We start from the raw sequence: 15832 nt of genomic DNA on the forward strand, positions 1-15832 counted from the left end.
TCTACTTCCTTCCCAACAGAGAATAGGTATATCTCTCTCCACATATTCTCCGGCACTTGTATCTTTCTGTTTTCTTTTAAACAGTTTTATTCACACACCACACAATCCATCCTAAGTAAACACTTCAATGGCTCCTGGTATAATTACATTGTTATGCATTTACCACCACAATCTATATGAGTACAATTCCATTTTTTCTGCAAAGAAAGAAGAGGAAAAACATGAAGACTAATAAATAAATAAATAAAATAAAAAGGAGAAACAATAATACAAAAAATCCCATATCCCTCCCTTAAATCCCCCTCTTACTGACATTTCATTTTTTTATATTGCCTTTGTTACATTTCGTGGAAGTATATTATATTGTTAGTGTTAATATGGACTCTATTTTTCATTGACTGCATTTTTCCATATGCTTCACTCTTGTCTTAGTCAGCACTGACAGTTGAAATACCTCAGACTTTCTCAAATGAGATACTTAGAACAGGTTAAAAAGAAAAAAAGACATCCCCTTTTTAGAGCCATTCCCCAGCCCCCAAGTTTCACAAGTCAAGAGCTAGAGTTGGTACCTGGCTTTATGTGCCCCTTTTCTTGGGACACAGCCTTTTTCCTGTATTCTGAGCTCAACCAACTCCAAAAAAATTATGGAATGCTTCATGAATTTGTGTGTCATACTTGCATAGGGGCCATGCTAATCTTCTCTGTATCATTCCATTTTTAGTATATATGCTGCCAAGGTGAGCACTATTTGCTGCTGGAACAAGCATCAATAAGGGTTTAATATACAAAATATATGAAAAAAATATACTATTTGACAATAAAAAGACAAAAAGCCCAGTTAAAAATGAGAAGATTTGAACAGACACTTTTCCAAAGAGGATACACAAATGGCTAAAAATCACATGAAAATATGCTCAACATCTCTAATTATTAGGGAAATGTAAATCAAAACTGCAATGAGATATCATTTCACACATACTAGAATGTCACTAATAAAACTCAGAAAACTGGAAGTGTTTGAGGGGATTTGGAGAAATAGAAACACCCAATCACTGCTGTTGGGACTGTAAAATGGTTTAACCACTATGGAAGACAGTGATATTTCTTCAGGAAGCTATGTATAGAATTGCCACATGATCTGGCAATCTAACTACTAGGTATAGACCCAGCAGAACTAAAAGCAAAGAACCATTACACTAAGTGAAATAAAGTAGACATAAAATACTACATATTGTATGATTGCATTTGTATAAAATGCAAATATAAATAAATTTATCAAGACAAATTTAGATTAGTGGTTATGCAGAGATGGGGAATGATAGAGGGAGTAAGGGGTAACCCCTAAGGGGCATAGGGTTTTTCTTTTTGATGTAATGAAAATGTTCTAAAATTGATTGTGGTGATGAATTCACAATTCTGTGATTACTCTAAAAGCCATTGATTGTACACTTTGGATGGATTGTTTGGTGTGTGAATATATCTCAATAAAACTGCTTTAAAAATATCTAGGAATAAATCTGCCTAGGAAAGCAAAGGGCTTGTACACAGAAAACTATAATACATTTCTAAAAGAAAGTTTTAAAAAAATACTCAAATAAATGAAAGACCTTTCTGTGCTTAAGGAATGGAAGATTAAATATAGTTAAGATGCCAATTCTACCCAAGGTAACTTGCAAATTCAATGCAATCTCGATCAAATTTCCAACAATTTCTTTATAGAAATAGAAAAACCAATTATTATGGTAGGTGGAAATTTAAGGGACCCCAAATAGCCAAAGCCATCTTGAAAAACAAGGATGAAGTTGGAAGACACACACCACCCATCTAAAAAAAATTAAAAAGCCGCAATAATCAAAATAGCATGACACTCGCACAAGGACAGACATATAGACTAAAGGAATCATATTCTCTGACAAACAGGCAATGAAATATTTTGTGAACAAGATACATGCTCTACAGGAAATACTAAAGGAAGCACTACAGACAGAAAGGAAAAGACAGGAGTGAGAGGTTTGGAACACAGTTTTGGCTGATGGTAGCACAATAATGTATCTTCGTTCAGTATAGTTACTGTGAAAGAGGAATATTAGGGTCATGTGGGGCACCAGAAGGAAAGAGAAAAGATAAAGACTGGGACTGTATAACTCAGTGAAACCTAGAGTGTGCCACAATTGTGATAAAATATACAAATGTGTTTTTACTTGAGAGAGAATAAATGAATGTCAACTTTGCAAGGTATTAAAAATAGGGTGGGATTGGGGGAAAAATACAATCAATGCAAGCTAGAGACTATAATTAACAGGATCATTGTATTATGCTTCCTTTAATGTAACAAAGGCAATATACCAAAACTAAATGAATATGGGTGGGGGAATAGGGAAAGGGTATGGGGCTCTTGGCATCGGTGATGTTGCCTGACTCTTTTACTGTACTTTAGTTTAATTCTATCTTTCCTTCTGTTGCCTTTTAGCTGTCATTTTTTTCTTTCTTTTTCTTTTTCTTTTGTCTCTCTACCTTCTTTGACTCTTCCTCCTTTGTGGAAGAAATGGAGATGCCCTTGTGCCAGTTTGAATGTATTATGTCCCCCAAACGCCATTATCTTTGATGTAATCTTGTGTGGGCAGATGTTATCAGTGTTGATTAGATTGTAATTCTTTGAGTGTTTCTTTGGAATGCACCCCACCCAGCTGTGGGTGATGACTCTGATTGGATAATTTCCGTGGAGGTTGTGCCGGTTTGAATGTATTGTGTCCCCCAAATGCCATTATCTTTGTGGTCTTGTGGGACAGACGTTTTGGTGCTGGTTAGATTTGCTTGGAATGTGCCCCACCCAGCTGTGGGTGGTGACTTTGGTGGGATACTCCCATGGAGGTGTGACCCCACCCATTCAGGGTGGGCCTTGATCAGTGGAGCCATATAAAACATGCTGACTCAAAGAGACTGAAGGAGTGTAGCTGTGAGTGACGTTTTGAAGAGGAGCAAGCTTGCTAGAGAGGAATGTCCTGGGAGAAAGCCATTATGAAACCAGAACTTTGGAGCAGACGCCAGCCACGTGCTTTCCCAGCTAACAGAGGTTTTCTGGACGCCATTGGCCATCCTCCAGTGAAGGTACCCGATTACTGATGTGTTATCCTGGACACTTTATGGCCTTAAGACTGTAACTGTATAGCCAAATAAACCCCCTTTTTATAAAAGCCAGTCCATCTCTGGTGTTTAGCATTCTGCAGCATTAGCAAACTAGAACAGATTTTGGTACCAGAGAAGTGGGGTGCTTTTGCTGCTGAGTTTGCAAATACCAAACATGTTGGAACGGCTTTTTAAATGGATAATGGGGAGTTTCTGGAAGAGTTGTGAGGAGCTTGATAGAAAAGGGCAAAACTGCTTTAAAGAGACTGTTTGTGGAAATATGGACTCTAAAGATACTTCTGATGAGGCCTTGAACAGAAATGATGAATGTGTTGTTGCAAACTGGAAGAAAGGTGATCCTTGCTTTAAAGTGGCAGAGAATTTGGCAAAATTGAGTCCTGGTGTCAGATGGAGGGAAGAATTTAAAAGTGGCAACCTGGAATATTTAGCTGAGGAGATCTCCAGACTACGTGTGGAGGATGTATCCTGGCTTCTCCTTGCAGCTTCTAGTAAAATGTGAGCGGAGAAAGATAAACTTAGAACTGAACTCTTGGGTTCAAAGAAACCAGAAGCTGATGGCTTGGAAAATTATGAACTTCCAGGGGGTGGAATCCCAGAAGCTACAGCCCAATGTGAGGATGTAACCAAACATGGGACCAAGCCGCCATTTCAGTACAAGCCAAGATTGGAGATGGAATTATCCAGAAAGGATTTGTGGAAACTCCTATTATCTGATGGCTTTGACCCCCGTGTGCTTCATGCAAAGCCAACAGAACTTTTGCGAGAACTTTATAGACAGAGCCGCTGCCAGTCTGGACTGGAGGAGACAGACAAGGAACAAATTGCAGGAAAAATTTCTTCAAAGACAGAGCCATGGAGGTTGAGGTCTGGAGTCAAGAGGCCTTGGGCTGGGAGAGTGGAGCAGCCCACATGCATGGAAAGGGTGAGTGTGCCCTGGAGGTCGAGGGTGGGCCTTCCACCTCGATGCTCTGGAAGAGTTTTACCACCTCAGGTCCCAAAGAGGGTGGAGCACATTCCCAGGGAATTGGGGAGAGCCTGGCTGCCACCCCACTGTTCTGAAGGGGTTGAGCGTGTGCCCTGGAGATGGAAGGGAATCCTGGAGCTGCCCCGAGGTTTGCAGAGGGTGGGGCTGAGAAGGTGGTCTCCCCAATGTGTGGGTATGTTGGAGCACTCACCTAAGCGTTTGGAGAGGAAAGGGCTGCCGAAAAGGCCCTTGGGAAGGGTTAGGCTCCAGCTCTCTCAAGCCCCAAGGATGCAACGTTATTCTGTTAATGACTCTCAGACTGAAATCTAATGGAGTTTGTCCTGCAGGTTTTAAGAACTGTTTTGGTCCTGTTAACCCTGTTTTCCTTACTGTTTCTCCTTATGGCAATGGAAATGTTTATCCTATGAATGTCTCTCCTTTGTATATTGGGAGCACATAACTTGTTCTAAGTTCACAGATCCACAGCTAAAGAAAGATTGTGCCTTGAGACTGACCACGCCTAAACTGATTTTGATGGGTTTTTGTGCTTAACTTTTGTTACTGAAATGATTTGAATTTTTGTGATATTGTGATGAAATGAATGTATTTTATATTTGGAAAGATAATGTCATTTTGGGGTCCAGGGGGTGGAATGTGCCGGTTTGAATGTATTGTGTCCCCCAAATGCCATTATCTTTGTGGTCTTGTGGGACAGACGTTTTGGTGCTGGTTAGATTTGCTTGGAATGTGCCCCACCCAGCTGTGGGTGGTGACTTTGGTGGGATACTCCCATGGAGGTGTGACCCCACCCATTCAGGGTGGGCCTTGATCAGTGGAGCCATATAAAACATGCTGACTCAAAGAGACTGAAGGAGTGTAGCTGTGAGTGACGTTTTGAAGAGGAGCAAGCTTGCTAGAGAGGAACGTCCTGGGAGAAAGCCATTATGAAACCAGAACTTTGGAGCAGACGCCAGCCACGTGCCTTCCAAGCTAACAGAGGTTTTGTGGACACCACTGGCCATCTTCCAGTGAAGGTACCCGATTACTGATGTGTTACCCTGGACACTTTATGGCCTTAAGACTGTAACTGTATAGCCAAATAAACCCCTTTTTTATAAAAGCCTATCTATCTCTGGTGTTTTGTATTCCGCAGCATTAGCAAACTAGAACAGAGGTGTTGCTCCACCCATTCAGGGTGGGTCTAAGTTGATCAGTGGAGCCATATAAATGAGCTGACATAACAGAAGGAACTCAGTGCAGCGCAGCTGTGAATGATGTTTTAGAGGAGCTACAGCCAAGAGGGACACTTTGAAGAAAGCACAGGAGCTGCAGATGAGAGACAGTTTGAAAACGGCTGTTGAAAGCAGACTCTTGCTCCAGAGAAGCTGAGAGAGGACAAATATCCCAAGTGCATCTAGGAGTGACATTTTTGAGGAATTGCAGCCTAGAGAGGAATGTCCTGGGAGAAAGCCATTTTGAAACCAGAACTTTGGAGCAGACACCATCCACATGCCTTCCCAGCTAACTGAGGTTTTGTGGACACCATTGGCCATCCTCCAGTGAAGGTACTCAATAGCTAATGCATTACCTTGGACACTTTATGGCCTTAAGACTGCATCTCCGTAACCAAATAAACCCCCTTTTATAAAAGCCAGTCCATCTCTGTTGTTTTGCATTCCAGCAGCATTAGCAAACTAGAACACCCTTATGTAGATAGTGGTGATGGTGGTAACACATAAATACATGATTATACAGGGAACCACTGATCATTCACTTAGGATGGAATGCATGATGGGGTAAACAAAACCATCTTAAAAAATGGGTTGATGAAGAAACCTTGAGGGCACTATATTGAATGAAATAAGTCAGACACAAAAGGACAAATATTATATGGTCTCACTGATAGGAATTAATTATAATATGTAAACTCATAGACTGGAAATATAAGTTACTAGGACATAGAATGAGGCTAAAGAATGGGGAGTGGTTGCTTATTATGAGCAGAATGTTTAAATAGATTGAACTTCAGTGTTCAGAAATGGAAAGAGGTGATGGTAGCACGTTATTGTGAGAATAACTAACAGTGCTGAATAGTCAGTGAATGTGGTGGAAAGAGGAAATTTAGAGTCAAGTATGTCACCAGAAGGAAAGTTGGAAGTTAAAAGATGGGGACGTATAAACCCTGAATCTTTTGGTGAAAAATATGCATGATTAACTGTACAAATATTATGAATATCTTTCATGAATTAGAACAAATGTATGACACTATAACTAGAAGTTAATAATAGAGGGGTATATAGGGGAAAATATACCTATTACAAACTATGTACTACAGTTAGTAGTATTTTAACATTCATTCAACAGTAACAAATGTACTATACCAATACTATGAGTCAATAATCGGGGGGGGGAGTTAAGGGTATGGGAGGGTTTGTGTTTTCTTTTTGATTTTTATTTCTTTTCTGGAGTAATGAAAATGTTCTAAAAATTGAAAAAAAATAATTTTGGTGATGGATGCACAACTGTATGATGGTACTGTGGGCAATTGATTGTGTACTTTGGATGATTGTATGACATGTGAACAATCTCAATAAAATTGAATTTAAAAAAATCAACTCAAAATTGGTCAAATATCTAAATATAAGAAATTGAACTACAAAACCTGTAGAATAAACATAGGAGAACATCTTCAGGACCTTGTCTTATGCAGTGATTTCTAAGACTACATTCAAAGCGTGAACAATGAAAGAAAATAGATAAGTATGTTCTCATTAAAATTTAAAAACTTTTTCATATCAATAGACTTGACAATGAAAGTAAAATGACAACCTACAGAATGAGAGAAAATATTTGAGAACCATGTGTCTGATAAGAGTTTAATATCCAGAACATATAAAGAACTCCTACAATTCAAAGACAAAAAAATACAAACCACCCAATTAAAAATGGTCAAAAGACTTGACTAGAAATTTCCCAAATAAGATAGACAAATGGTCAAAAATCACATGAAAGGTGGTCGACATCAGTAGACATTAGGGCACTGCATATCAAAACCACAGTGAGATATCATTGTGTTGGAGAGGATGTGGAGAAATAGGAAAACTCATTCCTTATTGGTGGGAATGTAAAATGGTGTGGCAGTGTGGAAGAGAGTTTGGTGGTTCTTAAGCAAGTTAAGTATAAAATTACCATTTAAAACTGACAATCTCACTTCCAGGAACATACCCCCAACAGATCAAAAGCAGGGATTCAAACAGAGAGTTGCACACCAATGTTTATAGTGGTCTTATTCCCAATTGCCGAAAGGTGGAATCCATGTCCATCAACCAATAATATAGTAATATTATTCAGACATAAAAAGAAACGAAATTCTGATACATGCAACATAAATGAACCTTGAAGACATCATGTTAAGTCAGATACAAAAGGATAAATATTGTGTGATCTCATGGTTATGAAAGAATTAGAAGTAATTCTTGGAGTCAGAAACTAGAATACAGGTTACCAGGGACTGGGGTGGGTGTAGGTGATGGAAAGTTGATGCTTAAATTTTATAGAGTATCTATTTTGCACAATGGAAAAGTTTTGGTGATGGATGGTGGTGATGGCATCACAGCATTTTGAATGTAATTAACACCACTGAATTCTATCTTTAAATGTGATTAAAAGGGGAAAGTTTAGGTTGCATATATATTTAATTTGAATAAAATTAAAAAAAAAAAAACCCAAACCTAGGACTGTACAAAACAGTAAAACCTAATTTTGAGGGAATTCACAAACATCTGTTAAGCACTCATTACCCAGACCTCACTTACCCCCACCTCCTTCTCTGGGAAGTCACAAACAGGCTAAATGGCCATACTCTGGTCTTCCCTTACCTTCATCTCCTTTTCCATTGTGTGCCATTCTACAACCTAGGGGAGGTGTTAAGTCTAATGAAAAGGCACAGCTAGACCTTCAACCCGGAAACTAGGATCAAGCAGCCCCAAATGCTTATGGGAATTTTCCATGACAAGGCCTCTTCCCCTGAGGTGGATAAAGGCCATATTCAAACAGTATATATTTGTCTCTCTTCTCTGGTATGAAGTGAGGTGTGCAGAGTTGCCTTCTATTGACCCTGATCTGGAACATTTTTGGCCACTCCAGGAGACTGGTTGTGTTGGAGCATCTAACCCTGCTCTTTTGGACTATGCAAGTGATTTGCTCTTTCTGCACTCTTTATTCCGCACAGAAAGGGATCATTTGCTAAAAGTTTCTGCTGTGCCCTGAATCTGTGTTCCCATGATGCACTGTTGTAGTAACTTGCTACACACTAATGAAAACATGGGCTATACTGAATAATACAGGTGTAATAATATTTTTTCAATTGTAACAAATATGCCACACTACTGCAAAGTATTAATAATAGTGAGGGTATACAAGAACTCTTTAACTTCTGCATAATTTTCCTATAGTACTAGTACTTCTGTAATAAAAATAAATTAAAGTGTTATGGGGGTCACATACATTCACATACACACACATGCACACACACACAGCCTTGGGGGAATAAGTACATAAATATTTTTAAACCTTAAAAAACTTTCTTTCAAAAGATGTTAAGTTTATAAAGTGAAAAGCAATATTTTTTAGTAATCATAATTGATCATGGCCTTTTTGGTTCTTATTACTGATAATGTTAAATTGTTATTATAAGAATATTTATATAGATTATATCTAGTGTAACAATAATTTAACTCAGATTATCATTACCTCAACTACCCTGCAAAGAGATACAAAGGTAACTAAATATTTAGAGATCTTCTATGTTCTGTATTTTTTTAGAATCCTCTAAAAAACTTCTCACATTCAGTACTACTGTCAAGGATTTATATGGATTTTGAAGTAAAAAATTTCCTCTTCAGTCATCTAAAAATATCTTCACAGATGTATATAAATCCAAATTAATAATTTTGGTGAGTAAAGTCAAAAGAGACCATATTCTTCTTTTATTCTTATTTTGACAAATATTTTAATAAAAGAAGTGATACATTTTAAATTCTTTCTCATTTTTAAGTCCTTAATCTACACCAAAACCTTGAAGTCCTTTTCGTCAATGCCTTAGGCTCTAGCAATTTCAATGTTTATTCTTTCTCCTCTCAAGATTATAATCTTTTGCACTTAAAAAAAACATGAAATAAAGAACTATTTGTTGTATTCTAGGGTTTTTATTTCATTTTTTTGAATCATTTATTTTTTTCTTCAATATAAAGAAGTCTATTTTCCTGGAATTTATTTTACATGCATTAATTATTTTTAAAAGAATTCAAGAAAATAAGACTATAGATTGACATTTTGGGGCAAGTTTGAACTGATTTTGATGAGACTCTATGCCCTTTACGTGGAATTTCTATGTTGTGCTGACAATGGTGGGATTATAATGATCCCTAGGGTCACTAAAAGTTAAGAACGAACAATCCTGTTGAGTAAAGAATAACTATTAAGATTTCATGTAAAAATAGTATAAAATTAAGGTACATAATATATCATTCTTACATGAATGTTTATTGCTTTTTTCCTGCATATTTAATTTCCTATTCTTTGTCATATGATGTAGTAAACTATATTTTTCCCCCTAGGAATATAGACAAAATAAAAAATTAAAATGTTATTCTGAACAAATTTCATTTAGGAAATGCACATGATTTTAACCACTAAAAATAAATCCTTCAGATGATACTCTCAATAAAAGAAAAAGAAAAAGGAAGAAAATCCTTATCTATTTACTATTTGAAGGAATTAGACTAAAACTTATCAAGAAATGCATTTCATAGTATGTAGCCTATGTTCATGGGCATTATTAGTTTTCTCAAAAAGAAGAGAAAGATGTCTGTTACAAACAGTAATTATTTCTCCTGTCTTAGAAATATGGCTATGTCAAATTATCAAAATAAGAGTCCACTTAATTAAAATACTAAGGAAAGTCAGAAAACCTGCATAACTTGTCATTTGCCTTTCTCTAGACTAAGTTAAACAATTCTATCATATGTATTATTATAGATCTTTCAAAATTCTAATTAATTTAATTTCAATTCATTTTTCAAACTTCTCTTAACCTGAAAATACATATGATTATGAATCCAAACAATTACAGGCCAAACATCAACATAAAATACTTATTCAAATACTAAGTCTTTGAAATCCACTTCATGTTTCATAAATGCTGCTTAATCTTAATTCAGACGATAAATTTTCATCAAAAATATTTTACCTGTGTTAAGATTTCATAAACGTAACTTTGCCAAAGTAATTTCACATACCCACGTTGTCTCACACATACTTAAATTTTTCCAATACCTGAATCAATAACAAAATATATTTTTGCTTTAATATTTGTATCCACATGGAAAACACAGTTTCATCTCTTCTTAGAAATTTGATTTGACTTTTATACAAAAACATATTAGTTTTGAAACTACATAACCCAAGTTAAACCAATTTACTGACTCTTCTGCCAATTCAATAGTATTAACATAAAATTCAAGGGTGTTTAATACATTACAATGAAGTATAAATTTATCAATATTAGCAAAGAATTCTTTAAAATTTTGTGGCCACTCTGGAGCTTCAAATTACTTCATCCGTATACACTGTGACAGTGAGAAAAAACATAAATCACATGGCCATTTTTGGACTTTACTAAATATTGGGAAGCATGTCTGTTGTTTCAAGAAAAAATTTAATTAGCGATTACAGAACAGTAAGTCTGTGTGAAACTCTTCTACCACCTCCAAAAAACAAGCATTGACAAAGAACTCAAGATCAGTAAAATCCTTGTCTTCTATTTCTTTGAAAAGTACCATAGACTGGTGATGATTCATAACATTTGCTTGCATATACTAATGACTTTAAAACTAAAAGATATCCCTGATGTTTCGCATAAAGAGTATATTACAGAAACTAAGCACAGATATTCTCAATATGTTTTTAACAGTGGAAGAAACAATAAGAAAAAACTTCTGACTTTTGTTTCAAAATTACAATAAATCCAATATTTCAACTTAAAAGAGCTGGAGCACTGCTGACCCATTGCGATAGAAAATAACTGTTTCTTATCTATCAGAAATTCTTCTTTGATATGTTAATGATTCAAAAATATCTATGCCACAAGTTCAATAATTTAAGTCATGAATTGACAGCATTTCTTTTTAAAATCAGAAACAAAAGTTAACACAAATGTTAATTGGAGAGTGGCCTTTTAATCTCACATTTCACTTAGAGCTAAAATAAATACTTATTTTTTTTTAAATTTGTATCAAGTGGTCTTTGATATTGTTAGAATGACTTTTAGGCCTATAAAAAATTTTTGCAAGTTTAATTGAGATCTTTCTCTTTTTCAAAATACTTTTATAGGCATTTTCTTTATATTTTTCTAAAAAAAAATCCATAACTGAAATAATAAGTGCTTTAACAACTTTCCATCTACAAATGATATTCTATTCTGTGCAAGAATCTAAGCTGTTTCATGAGTCATAGTTAAAATTTCTAGTTCTTTAAAAACTTGTTTCAAAATGTCTATGATGAGGTGGGGCAAGATGGTGGCATAGAGAGGTATGAAAGTTAGTTAGTCCTCTAGAGAAACTAGGAAATAACAAGGAACAACTAGTAAATAATCTGGACCAACTATTGGGAGACATCCATGACTGGGCACACATTACACACCAGCCTGGAATGGGTCAAACAGCTGAGATAGTAGCACAGAACTGTAAGTAGAGCTACCCAAACTGTGGAGTCAGCATCCCTCCCTCATGGGCATGGCAGGCTGAGCTGAAACACTTCCATGTGGAAAAAACAAAAAGGTTACAGGGAAAGTAACTTGACCAAGCTCCAATTGTGTTTTTTTTTTTGTTTGTTTGATGTTTTCCCCTTTTTTTAAAAGCAGTTTTATAGAAATATATTCATACACCATACAATCCATCCAACATGTACAATCCATGGCTCACAGTGTATTCACAGAGTTGTATATTCATCACCACAATCAATTTTAGAACATTTTCATCACTCCAAGAAGAAAAACCCCATAGCCCTTATACCCCTCATTATTTTTTTAAGTCTTCATTTTATTGAGATATATTCACATACCATGCAGTCATACAAAAAAATTGTACATTCATTTGTTCACAGTACCATTACATAGTTGTACATTCATCACCTAAATAAACCCCTGACACCTTCATTAGCACAAACACAAAAATAACAAGAATAATAATTAAAGTGAAAAAGAGCAATTAAAGTAAAAAATAACACTGGGTACCTTTGTCTGTTTGTTTGTTTGTTTCCTTCCCCTATTTTTCTACTCATCCATCCATAAACTAGACAAAGGGGAATGTGGTCCTTATAGCTTTCCCAATCCCATTGTCACCCCTCATAGGCTACATTTTTATACAATTGCCTTCGAGATTCATGGGTTCTGGGTTGTAGTTTGATAGTTTCAGGTATCTACCACCAGCTACCCCAATTCTTTAGAACCTAAAAAGAGTTGTCTAAATTGTGCGTAAGAGTGCCCACCAGAGTGACCTCTTGGCTCCTTTTGGAATCTCTCTGCCACTGAAGCTTATTTCATTTCCTTTCACATCCCCCTTTTGGTCAAGAAGATGTTCTCCATCCCAAGATGCCAGGTCTACATTCTTCCCCGGGAGTCATACTCCACGTTGCCAGGGAGATTCACTCCCTTGGGTGTCTGATACCACGTAGGGGGGAGGGCAGTGATTTCACCTTTCAAGTTGGCTTAGGTAGAGAGAGAGGGCCACATGTGAGCAACAAAGAGGCATTCGGGAGGAGGCTCTTAGGCAGAATTATAGGGAGGCCTAGCCTCTTCTTTGCAGCAACCATCTTCCCAAGGGTAAATCCTGTGGTAGAGGGCTCAACCCATCAAACCAACAGTCCCCTATGTCTGTGGTCATGTTAGCAACCATTGAGGTGTGGTAGACCAATACCCCTGCATTCTCCACAGGCTCCTCAAGGGGGCTCTACATATTTTTTTCCTTGTTTTTTTTTTTTAACTTTTTTTTTTTTAGATCAACGGTATGAAAAATAAATAAATAAATAAATAAATAATTAAAAAAATACAATAAAAGAACATTCCAAAGAGACCATAGCAAGGGAGTAAGAAAACGACAACTAACCAAAGATAAGTACTTTACTACCAACATGTTCCTTCTCTACCCCAAGAAAGTTACCTAATATAGCAACATTTCTGTGAACTTGTTCCTACTATACCCATCAGAAATTAACAGACCATAGTCATTCCTGGGCATTCCCAGAACATTAAATTTACCCATGATAGCGTATCTCTTCTTCTTGGATTATTGTTCCCCCTTCCTTAATTGCTCTCTATTGCTAGTTCCCTACATTCTACATTATAAACCATTTGTTTTACATTTTTCAGAGTTCACATTAGTGGTAGCATATGGTATTTCTCTTTTAGTGCCTGGCTTATTTCACTCAGCATTATTTCCTCAAGGTTCATCCATGTTGTTCTTTCTTACTGCCATGTAGTATTCCATCGTGTGTATATACCACATTTTATTTATCCACTCATCTGTTGAAGGACATTTCAGTTGTTTCCATCTCTTGGTAATTGTAAATAATGCTGCTATGAACATTGGTGTGCAGATATCTGTTCATGTCACTGCTTTCCGATTTTCTGGGTATATACCGAGAACTGCAATCTCTGGGTCGAATGGTAACTCTATATCTAGTTTTCTAAGGAACTGCCAGACTGACTTCCAGAGTGGTTGAACCATTATACAGTCCCACCAACAATGAGTAAGAGTTCCAATTTCTCCACATCCTCTCCAGCATTTGTAGTTTCCTGTTTGTTTAATGGCAGCCATTCTAATCGGTGTGAGATGGTATCTCATTGTGGTCTTAATTTGCATCTCTCTAATAGCTAGTGAAGCGGAACATTTTTTCATGTGTTTCTTGGCCATTTGTATTTCTTCTTCAGAGAACAGTCTTTTCATATCTTTTGCCCATTTTATAATTGGGCTGTCTGTACTATCATCATTGAGTTGTAGGATTTCTTTATACATGCAAGATATCAGTCTTTTGTCAGATACATGGTTTCCAAAAATTTTTTCCCATTGAGTTGGCTGCCTCTTTACCTTTTTGAGAAATTCCTTTGAGGTACAGAAACTTCTAAGCTTGAGGAGTCCCCATTTATCTATTTTTTTCTTCTGTTGCTTGTGCTTTGGGTGTAAAATCTAGGAAGTGTCCGCCTAATACAAGGTCTTGAAGATGTTCTCCTACATTATCTTCTAGGAGTTTTATGGTACGTTCTTCTATATTGAGATCTTTGGTCCATTTTGAGTTAATTTTTGTGTAGGATGTCAGGTAGGGGTCCTCTTTCATACTTTTGGATATGGATATCCAACTCTCCCAGCCCCATTTGTTGAAAAGACCATTATGACCCAGTTCATTGACTTTGGGGGCCTTTTCAAAGATCAGTCGGCCATATATCTGGGGGTCTATCTCCGAATTCTCAATTCGATTCCATTGATCTATATGTCTATCTTTGTGCCAGTACCATGCTGTTTTGACAACTGTGACTTTATAATAAGCTTCAAACTCAGGGGGTGTAAGTCCTCCCACTTCGTTTTTCTTTTTTAGAGTGTCTTTAGCAATTCGAGGCATCTTCCCTTTCCAAATAAATTTGATAACTAGCTTTTCCAAGTCTGCAACGTAGGTTGTTGGAATTTTGATTGGGATTGCATTGAATCTGTAGATGAGTTTGAGTAGAATTGGCATCTTAATGACATTTAGCCTTCCTATCCATGAACATGGAATATTTTTCCATCTTTTAAGGTTGCTTTCTATTTCTATTAGTAGAGTTATGTAGTTTTCTTTGTATAGGTCTTTTACATCTTTACTTAAGTTTATTCCTAGGTACTTGATTTTTTAGTTGCTATTGAAAATGGTATCTTTTTCTTGAGTGTCTCTTCAGTTTGTTCATTTCTAGCATATAGAAACATTACTGACTTATGTGCATTACTCTTGTAGCCCGCTACTTTGCTAAATTTGTTTATTAGCTCTAGTAGCTGTATCGTCGATTTCTCAGGGTTTTCTAGATATAAGATCATATCATCTGCAAACGATGACAGTTTTACTTCTTCTTTTCCAATTTGGATGCCTTTTATTTCTTTGTCTTGCCGGATTGCCCTGGCTAGCACTTCCAGCACAATGTTGAATAACAGTGGTGATAGTGGGCATCCTTTTCTTGTTCCTCATCTTAGAGGGAAGGCTTTCAGTCTCTCACCATTGAGTACTATGCTGGCTGTGGGTTTTTCATATATGCTCTTTATCATATTGAGGAAGTTTCCTTCTATTCCTACCTTTTAAACTGTTTTTATGAAAAACGGATGTTGGATTTTGTCAAATGCTTTTTCAGCATCTATTGAGATGATCAATTGATTTTTCCCTTTCGAATTGTTAATGTGTTGTAATACATTGATTGATTTTCTTATGTTGAACCATCCTTGCATGCCTGGAATGAACCCCACTTGGTCATGGTGTATGATTTTTTTAATGTGTCTTTGGATTCGATTTGCAAGTATTTTGTTGAGGATTTTTGCATCTATATTTATTAGGGAGATTGGCCGGTAGTTTTCCTTTTTTTGTAGCATCTTTGCCTGGTTTTGGTATTAGATTCATGTTAGCTTCATAAAATGAGTTAGATAGTGT

The 15832-nt window shown here is 36.5% G+C and overlaps 1 non-coding gene across 1 annotated transcript; it reads right to left on the bottom strand.

Annotated features, from left to right (window-relative positions):
• Positions 1-638: 638 nt before the first annotated feature.
• LOC119510947 lies at positions 639-745 on the bottom strand. Its single transcript, XR_005212080.1, has one exon. It is a non-coding gene; the product is annotated as a U6 spliceosomal RNA (small nuclear RNA).
• Positions 746-15832: the final 15087 nt, after the last annotated feature.

The sequence above is a fragment of the Choloepus didactylus genome, chromosome 1, assembly GCF_015220235.1.
Source record: "Choloepus didactylus isolate mChoDid1 chromosome 1, mChoDid1.pri, whole genome shotgun sequence".
NCBI classification, from domain to species: domain Eukaryota; kingdom Metazoa; phylum Chordata; class Mammalia; order Pilosa; family Megalonychidae; genus Choloepus; species Choloepus didactylus.